We start from the raw sequence: 13738 nt of genomic DNA, 5'->3' as shown, positions 1-13738 counted from the left end.
CTTATCAGGTACAAACTACAAAATAGATGGAAAAGAAGAGAAAAAAGGACCATCCCAATGGCTAGCCATGGATCCTTCATTAAACTAAGATCCAAGTCAACATCTAATTTGATTTCAATATGACTACCTATTCTCCTATGTTGCCAGATGCTTTCAACTTACCAGAAAATGCCATCATAATAATTAGAGACCTTGCACAAGCATTCAAGGATAGAGTTGTATAGCATCCCCGTTCTTATCCTACTCAATATATCCCAATAACATGGCAAGCCATTGTACCACATCTCCTCGAATCATGTGCGATAAATGGAGACCTTCAACTTTCCTTCATTATAAAAGAATTTGCAAGTCTTCTTCTAAAGGAGTCATTCAATCTGGTCATATGAACGCCTTTTCTTGGAACATTTTTAATATCCTTCTATTCTCTTCAACCCCAGGTTGCTTTTATTTCAAGCTACCATTTCTATATCATCATCCAGTAACATTTCATCTTTGAAAAGTGTATTAACCTTGGTACTAACGGCAAATCCACCAAGTTTACACTCATCATATCGAATGCAATGCAAGCATGGCTTGTATAGTTGTCACTGAAAATAGGAATTTTTGGGTTACATTGACTGAAATGTGTGAGAATGACTAGATACATTCTAGAAGATTGGACCTACAGTTTTAATACATGATGCAACTTTTGATGATAGCATGCATGTTGGAGCGATCATGAAAAATCATAGTACAATAAGTCCATCTTCTTATTGATGACCGAGTTACCTGATTCGTGAGAAACATTGATTGTTTCACTCTTGAATAACCCGAATCTTACGTTTGATGGCATAAGGGGTTCAATTTTGAATGAGAAAACTAGAAGGAAAGCTAGTGGAGAGAGAAGTGGTTCAACGAATGTGGCTGGAGGAAGAACAAAAAATAAAAGTGGAAATGTACATATAACAGGAGCAAAAGCAAAGCGCATGGTTGAAGTGCCTTGTTATCAATGTGGTAGAAAAGTTCATAAGAATGATGATTGTAGGTACTACAAAACTGAATTAGAAAGAAAGAAAAACAAAAGTAACAAGAAGAAAATGGACAGTGAGAAGGAGCACATAATAGTTTTAAGGACAAGGACAAAGAGACGGTCAATGTCTCTTGTAGTGTCATCACTGAGGAGTCATCAAATGCAGACAATATTATTTGTGCTACTATGGCAACAAATCATGTTGAAGTTAATGATGCTTCAACATGATTACAAATCATGTTTATATTCATGCACAAGATATACAGATTACAAAGAGCAATCTATTTGATTCCTTGATTACTCTAAATAATGCTTTGTCACAAATGTGGATGTTACTTCTATTAAGGAGTGTTTTGCTACCTTTCATGCAAGCAACCATGGGCAATCATGGACATATATATCTTGGAAATAATCATGCTTATTCTATTAAAGGTATTGGCACAATGCATCTTTCAGTGGATGATACTAATGAGCTAGTTTTGCATGATGTAAGGTATCATGTACCAAGCAACAATAAAAGTTTATTGTTTGTTGGACAAATGGATATACAAAGATATAGTACTTGCCCTCTTTGAGAAAGGATCATGGAAGCTTATCAAAGGCTTAAGGCTAATTGTTAATGGTACAAATAAAGGGACTCTGTATTGCTTGCATGGTAAAGCTTTGATGGGCAAGTTTATTGCTTTGGTTGAAATCTATTCATGTATGGAATTATGCCATAAAAGGTTTGACCACATGAGCCAAAAAGGCCTTGATAAACCATGTAGTTTGAACAAGTTTGATGGTAAAGGCTCAAAACTTAATTTTTGTAATGAATGCCAATACGGTAAGCAAGTAAATAATTCCTACTACTTTGGTGTCTCTCATAAGCCTAATCTACTTGGTCAAGTTCATTCTAATTTTTAATGTTTCCGGTATGCACATCAAATCTATGGGGGCTGCTCTTTATTTTATTTCTTTTGTTCATGATTACGCTAGGAAGCTTTGGGTATATTTGTTAAAATCATAAAGCGTTTGTTGTATTTAAGAAATTTCATGCATTTGTTACAACCAAAACATGTAGAAATCTTAAACGCTTATGCATAGACAATGGGGGTGAGTTTACAAGTGCTGAATTTAATAGATTTTGTGAAAATCGTGGTACCAGTCCCATACAACCCCTCTTCCAATGGTGTGGTTGAAAGGTATAACAAGACTTTATGTGAGAGGGTGAGATTCATGTTATCCACAACTAATCTCCCCCTAATATGCCCTTAAAAGGTGGCATTGCTGATAGGTTTGGTATGACAAACCACCTTTGTATGACCAACTACACATATTGGCTATGATGCTTTTGTGCTTATAAGGCCTAAGTTAAGAAGCAAGTTGGATGCAAAGTCCAAGAAAGGAATCTTTATGGGTTATGGAGATGAAGGTGAAATGGCCTATAGGATTTCGTTACCTCAACTCAAGAAGGTAATATGCAGCCAAGATGTTGTACTTAATATGACAAGGCTACCAAAAAATTATTCTGCCTATAATTATAACCATAAAAGAGTCAAATTTTAGCATTTAGAACCACAAGTTAAATCTAATATGAACCCTCTGGATGCACTACTTTTAGCTAGAAATATTAATGAACTAGTGTTATTGAGGTAGATGATATTGGACAACAAAATGACGCTCCTGATGGGCATATGTAGGCACCTATTCATGTTGTAACTCCTGATGTAGATCCATTCTTGGATAAAGTGGATAATTGGGTGAGAAGATCTATATGCCCTTGGAGGTAAGTGAATAGATATGACCCCTCTAGACATTGCATTATGTTTTTTTTTTTTCCAAAAAGATTTCCTTCATTAGTATTAAGAAAAAATGCCATAAGGCTACAAACTATACAATTTAGAGAGTATTATATACAAAAAGGATAATCAGGGGAAGGACCATGGATGATGATATTTCCAAATTGGTCCTTGAGAGGAGATCGTGAATAGAGGCAACTTCCTCCATAACTGCAGTAATTTTTTCTTTTTCTTAAGAACAACCTCCGAAGGGCCCGACATATTGTCATACTACCCACGCACTACCGCCAGTAAGTTGTCCCATAATTCTAGCAATATATCTTAGAGAGGGGGAACTATAGAATCATATCGTCTTTTACATCGATACTTCCATAAGGTCCATAATGTAACCGTGGATATTGTTTTCCATACTTGGGCTGCATGCATTTGCTTTCGAGGCTGCTGAAAAGACGAGACAGATATTAGATGCATGTTGATGACAGTCTTAGCCTCTAGAGCATCATCTGCCTCATACAATAAGAGACTGGAATGGAGACCCCCCCATACCGCTGATCCCCAGGAGAATAGGCAACCTACATTAATTGTCAGGAATAAAGAAAGAACTTTATTCCATACCTGTTGAGCTAGTGAACAGGATCAGAGAGCATGCTTGGTAGTTTCCTACAAGTCACCACAATAACTACACTGTCTAAGAACAGGTGCCACGTTTCCTTTCAAAGATTAACCTACTGGTAGTGTTGCATGTAGCAAAAGCCATCTGAAGAGAGTCTATTTTGTTGGTCCCCTAAGAGAACAAATCCATTTCCAATAGGCCTTCAAATGACTGCTTGATACACCCCACTTATTCCAGTGCTTTTGAGCCACAGGAGTTGGAATATTCTTACACATGAGTAAGGTTCTACCAAATTTCACAGTATACTGAAAGAACGGAACTTTTTGCATTGGATCCATCATGGGACTAGTCCAAGACCATCCCCCTGGGTCCCACATTAGCCTATTAATTAGCTGGCGTGCATATAGCCAAAGCGTATCCAACAAATGGGCTATTAACGGTTGTGGATCCAGGAGCCATTTCTTACCAGTTTTGGCAATCACCCTAATTGGAATAGCAAGTAGGTTTTGTAGCAAATTATCTGAGGGTGTAAGGCTGCAATTTATCATCCTATTGAATATGGAAATAAAAAATACACTCGTCTGTAGAAATTCCCTTAACAAAGAGCATTGTGCCATTCATTAGGCAACCAAACTACATATGCTCCTGCATTGACTGGAGTCACGATGAGGCCTGAGAAAAGGCTGCTGAAATATCCATTGTCATTGTCTTTGCCCCATATATCGAATGTAACTGCTTAAGGCGATCCACTTCTAGCATCTGCAGAAAATGAATCCAGGATCCTACTGATGTTGCTGGCCCATTATCAAGTTTTCCCCATGCAAGACAAGGTCTAAGGCCCAATACATTTCCAATAGAATCCCGAACGAGAGAATTAGCCAAAAGCGGTTGATTCATCCAACCATCCCATGTGGGTTGAAGTCGAGGTGCATTACCTTCACACAAGGTTTTCATGTTTTGCTCCAACAAACTCGACAAACTGCCTCTTGCCTCTAAGTCTTGCTTCTAGCCTTGGGCAAAGCATCCAATTTAGTAATGTGAATGACTATGGACCTTGACAACAGAGAACAAAGCCCTTCAATTCTTAGTTGGTCAATATGAACCCCTTACTAATTCAACTTACATATGCTTAACTCAAGGCTATTACCGACACAGCTTGACCTGAGGAGATTGGAACTCGATTGTATAGTGAGCTCACCATGACACGAGCTCAACATGGCCACCTCCTCAAAGACGAGCAATAATACTATTGACGCATCTACAACTTATACTCCCAAGGCATCATGAACTCTTCCAAAGTAATGACGAGCTTCATCATTGCGTCATATGAGATTGTAAACTTCAGGCTCACATAGAACTTTGCATATGACCCAATGATGACGCTCGACAGATCCACATCTACCAAGCAAGACACATTATTGACAGGAATACACGCTCCCGATGAACAATGCTCGGCCACAACCGAGCCTAGGATCAAACACAGAAAACGGGTAATGAACGCACGACACAGTGAAGAGAAGAGTACACAGGATGTTAACGTGGAAAACCCAAACTAGGGAAAAACCACGGCAGCCCACAGACTGCAAACTATCACTATATCACAATGTACAATAGTAAAGCACCGAGGCAACGACCTCGAGCTTGCTATCTTCACCACATGCGGTGGTTACAACAGAGGCAATGACCTCTTCCTCTCTCTCTCTCTCTCTGTACACAGTTACGCACTCGAATCTTGCACCAACAAGAATAACAACTACCATTACCACTAAGTTTGCCCTAAGTCATATTTATACTAATATGACTTTTCGGCTATTTACAAATATAGCCCCGATGGACTCTTCGAAAACATATTTACGAATATGTCCCTTCATCCAGTGAACACTTCTCACTGGGCCGTCACCATCCGGCTCTTTCTGGGAACTCGTCATCCGGTTCTCACCGGGTCTTCCGTAGTCGGGTACTCCACATCCGGTTCTCATCGGGTCTTCTATTGCCAGGTACTCCACATCCGGATTCGGCCTCGGCCGAGTTTGCTCATCAACATTGTTCTTCTCACTTCCCATCCGAAGGGACTTGTTTCCTAACAATTATGTCCACTTAAACTACCTTGGTGGACCTGCAAAAGCTATTGGACTCTTCATGGCAGTCGTCATCAACAAGATGTTAGTGTTTCTGGCCACACAGAACTTCGCATATGACCCAATGATGACGCTCAACAGATCCACATCTGCCAAGCAAGACACATTATGTCCACTTAAACTACCTTGGTGGACCTGCAAAAGCTATTGAACTCTTCATGGCAGTCATCATCAACAAGATGTTAGTGTTTCTGGCCACACTTTATGTGTATGAATGAGCAATGGACACCCAAATGTTATTTATTTTTAATATAGTGTGAAAAGGTTCATATTTATATGTATTCATGTATGCATACTCACTTTTAAAAAATGAGAAAAAAGAGCAAAACATGCAATTTTTTGTTAGAGTGTAGAACAAAATTCTCAAGGCCTCGTATTTAGCTTCCATCAGCGCCTTTGAGGACATCAGTTAAACAACCAACATCTCAAACATTATCGCATGCATCACTAGCCATCTTTTATAACTTTTTGGTGATAATTTATTTTCATGTTGGTTGAGTTTAAGTTTTGGGAGGAATTTTTCCTCTCCTCTTGGTAGAGCTACTCTATTTAGACTAAAACTTTGGTGTATAAATTTTACTTGTTCATAACGAATTGTTTGTGGACTTGGTCTCGTGGTTTTTTTATCTCTCCTTGAGGGTTTTCCACGTTAAAATTCTAGTTAGGCATTGTGGATAATATTTGTTGTTTTTCTTTGATTAACTTGCATAAGATAATATTTGTTTCTTAACAAGTTATAAAGTGTTATTGTGAATCCAAACACTAGGAGGATACAGTCATTCTCATTCTCATTCTCATTGCAAGCACTATGTTCTGGGTTTGAAACCCAACTTCCTCACCTCTCTATTATATACTTCTTATATATCTCTTAATTCACTAGATGCCACTGTGGAATGTAGGGGTTAAACCCATGACCACCTGGTCTCCATTGGGCAACCTTACCAACTGAGATACATCCATATGGGCTCTCTCTCCCATGACCACTTGGTCTCCATTGGGCAACCTTACCAACTGAGCTACATCCATCTGGGCTCTCTCTCTCTCTCTCTCTCTCTCTCTCTCTCTCTCTCTCTCACAATGGCTGACAATAAAAGCAAAGGATCATAATTGAACATACTTAGGTGGACGTCAAAGGTACACAATTCTTTGTGAGTGAGGATCATAATATCTTACAACAAAATGCATGTTGTAAAGCATATGAAGAAAAATTGAAGAACAAGGTTAAGGATGTGCCCAAAGACGAAGAGACAAGCAAAGAGGAACACCTAAACTATGGATCAATGGACACCTTTTATATCTATGTTTTTGGAATTATAGAGGATACCCATGAAATGTCAATTTACCAATAAATTAGATATCATACTTATTGTTGAAACATGGGAGCATAATACTGAAAGGATTCAAGATTTGGGTAACTATAATATACACTCTTTGATAATGGTTGAAAAATTCAAGATAATAAAGAGGACAAAGAGGGGTGTCATGTTTAATTAAGATAGAATAAGAGAAATATGTGTTGACCATAAAAAATGATGAACATACATATAGCTTAAAATAGCAACACCTAATGATGCCCTATTGTTGAATGCTACATTCCTCATCAAGATTTTAATTTCTATGCTTGTTTGGCTTGCCTGTCTAGAAGATGATATTACTTATTTCAAAATCAAGGAGAAAGTTATTATTTTTGGTGACAATAATGCTCGTACAAAAGGTTTGCAACTTGATGCACAAAAATATTCTATGCCTCATATCTGTCACAGACACACCAAGCGTGGACTAAGACGGAGCACGGATGATGAGGCTACGACGGAGCGATGAATGTCACAAGAGCATAAAGATAGAGATGAAGATTAAGGAGAGAAGATGGGCAAAACGTGAATACTAGATTGATATGTCCATGACTAGCGTTGTTCACCTTGAATTCCTTCAAGGTGAACTCAACTATTTATACTAAGTGGCATGCATACCTGTTGCACGTATGTGATATAATAGAGCATGTAGGCAGTAGGTACGCATACATGTGCCAAGTGTAAATAATACAAGGGAGGAATTATGCACATGATGCTAGCTAAAACCTACAATGAGGAAGTATATATATGATTATATGCTAGATGTGTGGTTAACACATAACACTCGATTACAACATGGTTATGTCAAGAGTTCGAATCTTGACAATATCCCAAGGATGCAAAGAGTATATGCAAATGTATAGTCGATCTTCAATTGATAAGAAAATATTCTGATCAAGTTGGGAAGTTACTCTTACAAATGTGCAATACTATCAGAAGGATTATTGCAAATGATTTACCCTTATGGCCAATACTTATGATTTACATGTATAAAACACAATGAAAATAGTGTGATGGACTTTGTTACTTTCTTTCTTTCTTTCTTTTTCCAAAAAATGGCTTTGTTACTTTCAAAAGTATCTTGGATAACATACATAAATTCACAGTGGGTGAATGGACACTGAATTTGATCATCATAATTTATTTACTAACCTAAAATGTATTAGCATGTTGGAGTTTCAGAAGGCCATTGAAGGTACTAAAGAACTATATTTGAGCATAACCATTAAACAAGCACCCATATATTCAAAGATGGTTGAGGAGATGTTGCAAATTACAAAGATACAACATGTGCCACATTAGAATATAAATAGAAAACTTTTAAGAAAGTCATTTCCCATGCACAAACAAATCTTTTTGAACGAAACACATACTTTCCAAATAGGTCAAAGAAGAAAATGGTTTGTGCCTTATGAGTTTAGATGTAGTCAAGTACGACGATACAACATGTGCCACATTAAAATATAAATAGAAAGTCATTTCTCATCTACAAACATTTAAACCAAGCACATATCTTGCAAATAGTTCAAAGAAGAAAATGGTTTGTGCATTGTAAGTTTGGATATAGTCAAGGATAACGAAATTTTATTCAATGAAAGAGAAGAATATGGGAAGTTATTCAGCAATTTCTCCAAACACAAGATAAAACACTACTTTTTTTTAAAATTTAAAAGGGAAAGGTGATAAGAGTTATGATGACTTAACTCAAGCTATTGACTTATCTCTGCATTATAAGAATCTATATGAGCTATCAATTGCTAGAAAGCTTTTGTTATGGCTCTCTTTCACTTATGTCTCCCTTCTTTATGATCGAAGATGTATGCATAGGTATTAAGAAATTGGCCTCCCAAAAGGCAAGGAATATTCAAATTTTCAATGTATAAAGGTCGAGATGCTCAAATGGATGGGAAATGAAGCACATGCATGGATAAGTGTTACACATTTATGTCAATTATCACAAATTTAATGTGACCACTTGTGACGTGTTTTCCTTGCCCTTTATGGACAACAACCTCAATACATTAGCCGACCACGGGATGTACATTTTCCAAGATTGCCTTAACGACTATAAACAAATGCACATGGAACCAACGACTAGGAGAAAACAACTATAAACAAATGCACATGGACCCGAAGACTAGGTGTATCTGTTGATGTAGTCATGAGGTCTAGCCTTAAGATACACACATTATTTTCAAGATCTTTGAATCGTGCATTCCCTTCTTCATGCACACATTTTTCCATTTAATTGTGTGTTTTCACTAGAAAAAAGAAGAGAGAGAGAACCTAGATGGATGTAGCTCAGTTGGAAAGGTTGCCCAATGGAGACTAGGTAGTCATTGGGTTGAACCCCTACATTCCATAGTGGCATCTAGTGAAATAAGAGATATCTATGGAGTAATAGAGAGGTGAGAAATTTGGTTGTCGAACCTAAGATGTAGTGCTAGTAGTGTAAACGACTTACTACTAGGTTAAGCTAATTATGATAAAAAAGAAAGAGCTTATTGTCTACTAGAGGCTAACATTTGGTCACAAATATGGGTGAATGAATGTCATCCACACTAAAACAATAATGGAAACTCTAAGTTTCCTAAAGATTCTTTATAACTATCTAAATGCATGAAGTTCAAAGCTAATATGTATGAGAGTAGTGGTGATTGGACTGTCGTACAATGATGATGTGATGAAGTTTAAAAAATGCATATGGGTGTCCTTGTGTGGTTTGGATATGGTAAACAATTATCTCCATACTTTGTTCTCGACACACCTCTTCTCACTCTATGGTGACTCCTTGGCACGTTGTGTGGTGTAAAGAGTTGTGGAAGAAACGAATGATTTGCAATTGTCATTGCATCTCACATTCTAACGTAAGGGTTGATTCCTTTGTGCTTTTGAATCTCAAGCAACATTTGGCCAAACTATGGCGAGTCAATCTTCTCCATCATTTATTGAATGGTGGTGGAGCTTGCATTGAGGGTAGCATACTTCCATCCATCTAATGTGGTTAAGTGTTGGGCTCCTACACACAAAACGTTCCTCCCTTTTTATCTTTGCTTCGCATAATTTGCAGAAAAAAAGGGGGGCGTATCCATAGGGTCCCTTGGTTAAAGATTGAGAAGTTTGAAGAAGGAACTTCAAATAAGTAGTTAAATCAAGATACGAGATTAAGATTAAATATGTAAGAGAGAGTTCTAGCGTATACAAAGAAAATCAAAACGAAGAAACTAGAAAAGTCACAAAAGTAACTTTTCTAGTATTTTTACAATAGATGTATGGTGTGGGCCTTTTTTACACCTTGTCTAATTGAGCTCTCCAACTTTAAAGTCGAGTCTCATTTTTTATACACTTGAGTCTTGTTTAAGGCTTTATCCTTTAGGATGTATGCCAAAATCAGTGAAGGGCCACAAAAGTGTAATGTCCGACGAGTAGTGTTCATAAGTAGCATTCTCAATCAATGCATGTAGCATATCATTAATTGCATTTCCTTCTTTTGGCATATTAACATCATGATGATCCATCCATCTTTCTATTGGGTGCCCTTATCCCATGTGTTCTATTATAGCTAGCTATGGCCTATATCACCTTCTTGTATTTAACTAAAGTCTAATACATTTTTATATTATATTCACATCTCTTACTAGCTTAAATAAATATAACATGTAAAATATGAATACACGTACGTAGTATTAACTTGATTCATCCATGTATTAGATTGTCCTAATTACTTTAAAGTACAAGGACTGTTATGTTAGTTTTAAAAGAATTTTGATGTTTCACAAACGTCTCAATGTCATATTCTTCGTATCTCCTTGCATGGTAATGTTGATTCCCCCTTCTCTCCTTAAGCCAGCCTCCAAAAACACATGTGCACAAAAAAACAGGGAGCATTGTTGAAAATGCCAATAGTTGAAATTCTCCAAGGCGCTGAAATTTCTAGCAGAATTGTTGAAGTGGTGAAATTTCCAACAATATTGCAATCTCATTGAAAATTCTTGCAAGGGCTACGATATTCCTAGAATTTTTGGCATGTAGACACATGTGGTAATTTGTTTTGCATCCTCTAAGTATTACTTGGAACTACATGAAACAATCCATTTTATGATATTGAGTTGATCCATTCACAATTGCATGATGCTAGCATTTGCAACACTTCAATAGAAATACTGGAAGTTATGGCCACACCATCACTTTTGGAGAAATGCTAGAAATGTAAGTAGTATTATACAAGTGTCAAACATTTTGCCAATATGAAAAAAAGGGACTTTCCATCATCCAATCCAAATGCTTGATTGGAATTACCGGAAACAATCAAATTTGTAATTGGGAGTTGATTCCTCAAGAAGAGATTTAATCAAGCTGGCCTAATCTTAGTTTATAATATTATATATGACTTGCATATGTATTAATAATTACTAGTCAATGTGATCCTTAGATAATGTGCCATCCAATTTCTCAAGCACACAAGTTGTTGAAACTTGAACCCCATCACAATTTTTCATGAAGCTCATTATTTTTGAATTGTAATCGTTTGCCTAATTGAAAGCAACAACACTAACACACCCCCATCTTGGACACAACATTCCCCTTATTGAAGAAAGAAACATAACTCGAGTTCATGACTAATAAGAACCATGTAAGAAGATTTTGGTTCATACTGTCATGAACCTACGAACAAAATGCTAGAAGATTTGACATGTATAATGCCATGAAGGATTGAACAAAACGTGGCAGGAGAGATTTAAATTTGGCATTTTTTATATTCAAATTGCAAGAGCATTTGCAGCCCATATTGTTTTATATTTATTTCCGTAGATACTAAAACTTGTCACGTGGTTGTAACCCTGCATTAATTCATCATTTAGTAATAGTGTGAAGGTCCTCATTTTCTATATGGTTGCCTTTTTCGGCTAAACATATTCGGCGCACTAAAATTCAATTGACAGTATTATAATGATTGCTTGAAAGCAACCCATAACCATTTTGCTAAATCCTTCAAATATCTTGATGTTGAATATATCAAGAGTCATCAAAATACGAGCTAAATATTCGAGTATAGAATGTTATAAATCTAGGCATTGAACAAGGTCTTTATCATTTTTATAACATTTGAAGTAAAATACAAGCGCATGAGGGACACTATATTGAGCTTGACCCTTCAAGTTGCAAAAATCTTTGCATACAAAAGGTTATCATACAAATTGTCACGATGTTCGTATGATGTCAAGATGGCAACTAGCACATGGATTGTAGTGAAACCAAAATTGAGGAAAACAAGAGGAGCCACTCCTTTCAAGTTGTTACCATGTGAGAACTGCTTTCTATCTACACCAACAAAAAAAATCTTTACATTTTTGAGAAAATCCAAGCCTGACAATCCTTTTCAAAGCAAATTTTATGTTCATCAATGCAATATGATGGCCGACCGTTGAATGTCAAAACAATATGGCGCTTCCTTTTAGAGGGACCCAAGTTCCACCTATTCCCTTTCCCTTTTTGATATTTTTCAACGAGGGCAAGGAAGATAACAAATGGTAGCCACGTAATAGCCAAATTATTCCATGAGTTCCTCGATTGTAAGAATTGATGTTTTTCAATATTTTGTACAAATGACACGTGCCTTTCATAGGAGTCCAACAAGTCTACGTGACTTCGGATGAAAGAACGTAAGCAGAAATTTCCGTCTGGTGATTGCATTAAAGGAGGAGAATTTTCTCCCTTGTGAACTCATTACGTAAGGAGAAATTTCCTTATGGTGGACACATTACATTGGATGATGTGAGAATCGTTGTGCTTCTTAAAGAGCCATGCTCTCTCCTTTCGATTATTGTCACGAGGATTAATAATACTTCTTGCGAGTACATTATTCACATATGTTCAATTTGGTGAATATACATCCCACATAAGGAGAAAATTTCCTTGTGGTGAACACATTACATTGGATCATGTGAGAATCGTTGTGCTCCTTAAAGTGCCATGCAAGTCTCTTCTTTCGATTATTGTCACGAGGATTAATAAGACTTTTATGATTACTTCTTGCGAGCACATTATTCACATATGAACAATTTGGTGAATATACATCCCACATGGCAATCTTGTCGTTGTCGTCCTGAACACTAAAATGGACGGCCTGCAACTAAAATTTACCATCTAAAACTAGGATTTTAACCTTAAAATTTCTAGCAAAAATGTCATCATTTTGCATGTACATATTTTATGTTTCGATTGTTTTTGGAAACCTTTTCTTGGGTTTTGAATATACATTCGATTGTTTTTGGAGACCGTTTCTTGGGTTTATTGAATATACATTCAATTGTTTTCGGAGACAGTTTCTTGCGTTATAAGTTTTGCCTTACCATCTAGCATCGAGCATCGATGACAAGGATAATAAATCTTTATATTGAAGGCATGTAACGTAAATGAGAGGGAAGGAAGTGTTTGATGGACAACGTTTTCTCCGTACCAAGACTTACTCTTGCTAGGAAACCTAAAGGTGAGGTGATAACTAACGAAGGAAAACATTATACATCAATCGAACAACAGTCTAAGAATATCTTGATGTTGCCAGCTAGTTGAATGTCGAGCAGCCTCCATATAGGGCAACGATGCATGCCCATTCTGGGTGGCGTAAGTGACGGGGTCAAAAGACATGAAGGCTCGGGTCAGGCCAGAGAGATTTAACGGGTCAAGTTTCCAATGCGGGGTGCGGGCTAATTCAATTTGAAGCAGGCGAAACGTTTGGCCATGATCGGCGCGCAAAAACGCTGCAACCAAGCCCCTACCCCGATTTGATCTGATCTGATCTGGGGGGGGGGGGGGGGGGGGGGGGTGATGATGATTGGCCAGAG

Source organism: Azolla caroliniana, unplaced genomic scaffold, assembly GCF_043228905.1.
Source record: "Azolla caroliniana isolate FFs.n. ecotype wild unplaced genomic scaffold, voAzoCaro1.0.p SCAF_2, whole genome shotgun sequence".
Classification (NCBI taxonomy): domain Eukaryota; kingdom Viridiplantae; phylum Streptophyta; class Polypodiopsida; order Salviniales; family Salviniaceae; genus Azolla; species Azolla caroliniana.
The sequence above is the reverse complement of the archived record's forward strand: the minus strand, read 5'-3'. Positions refer to the sequence as shown.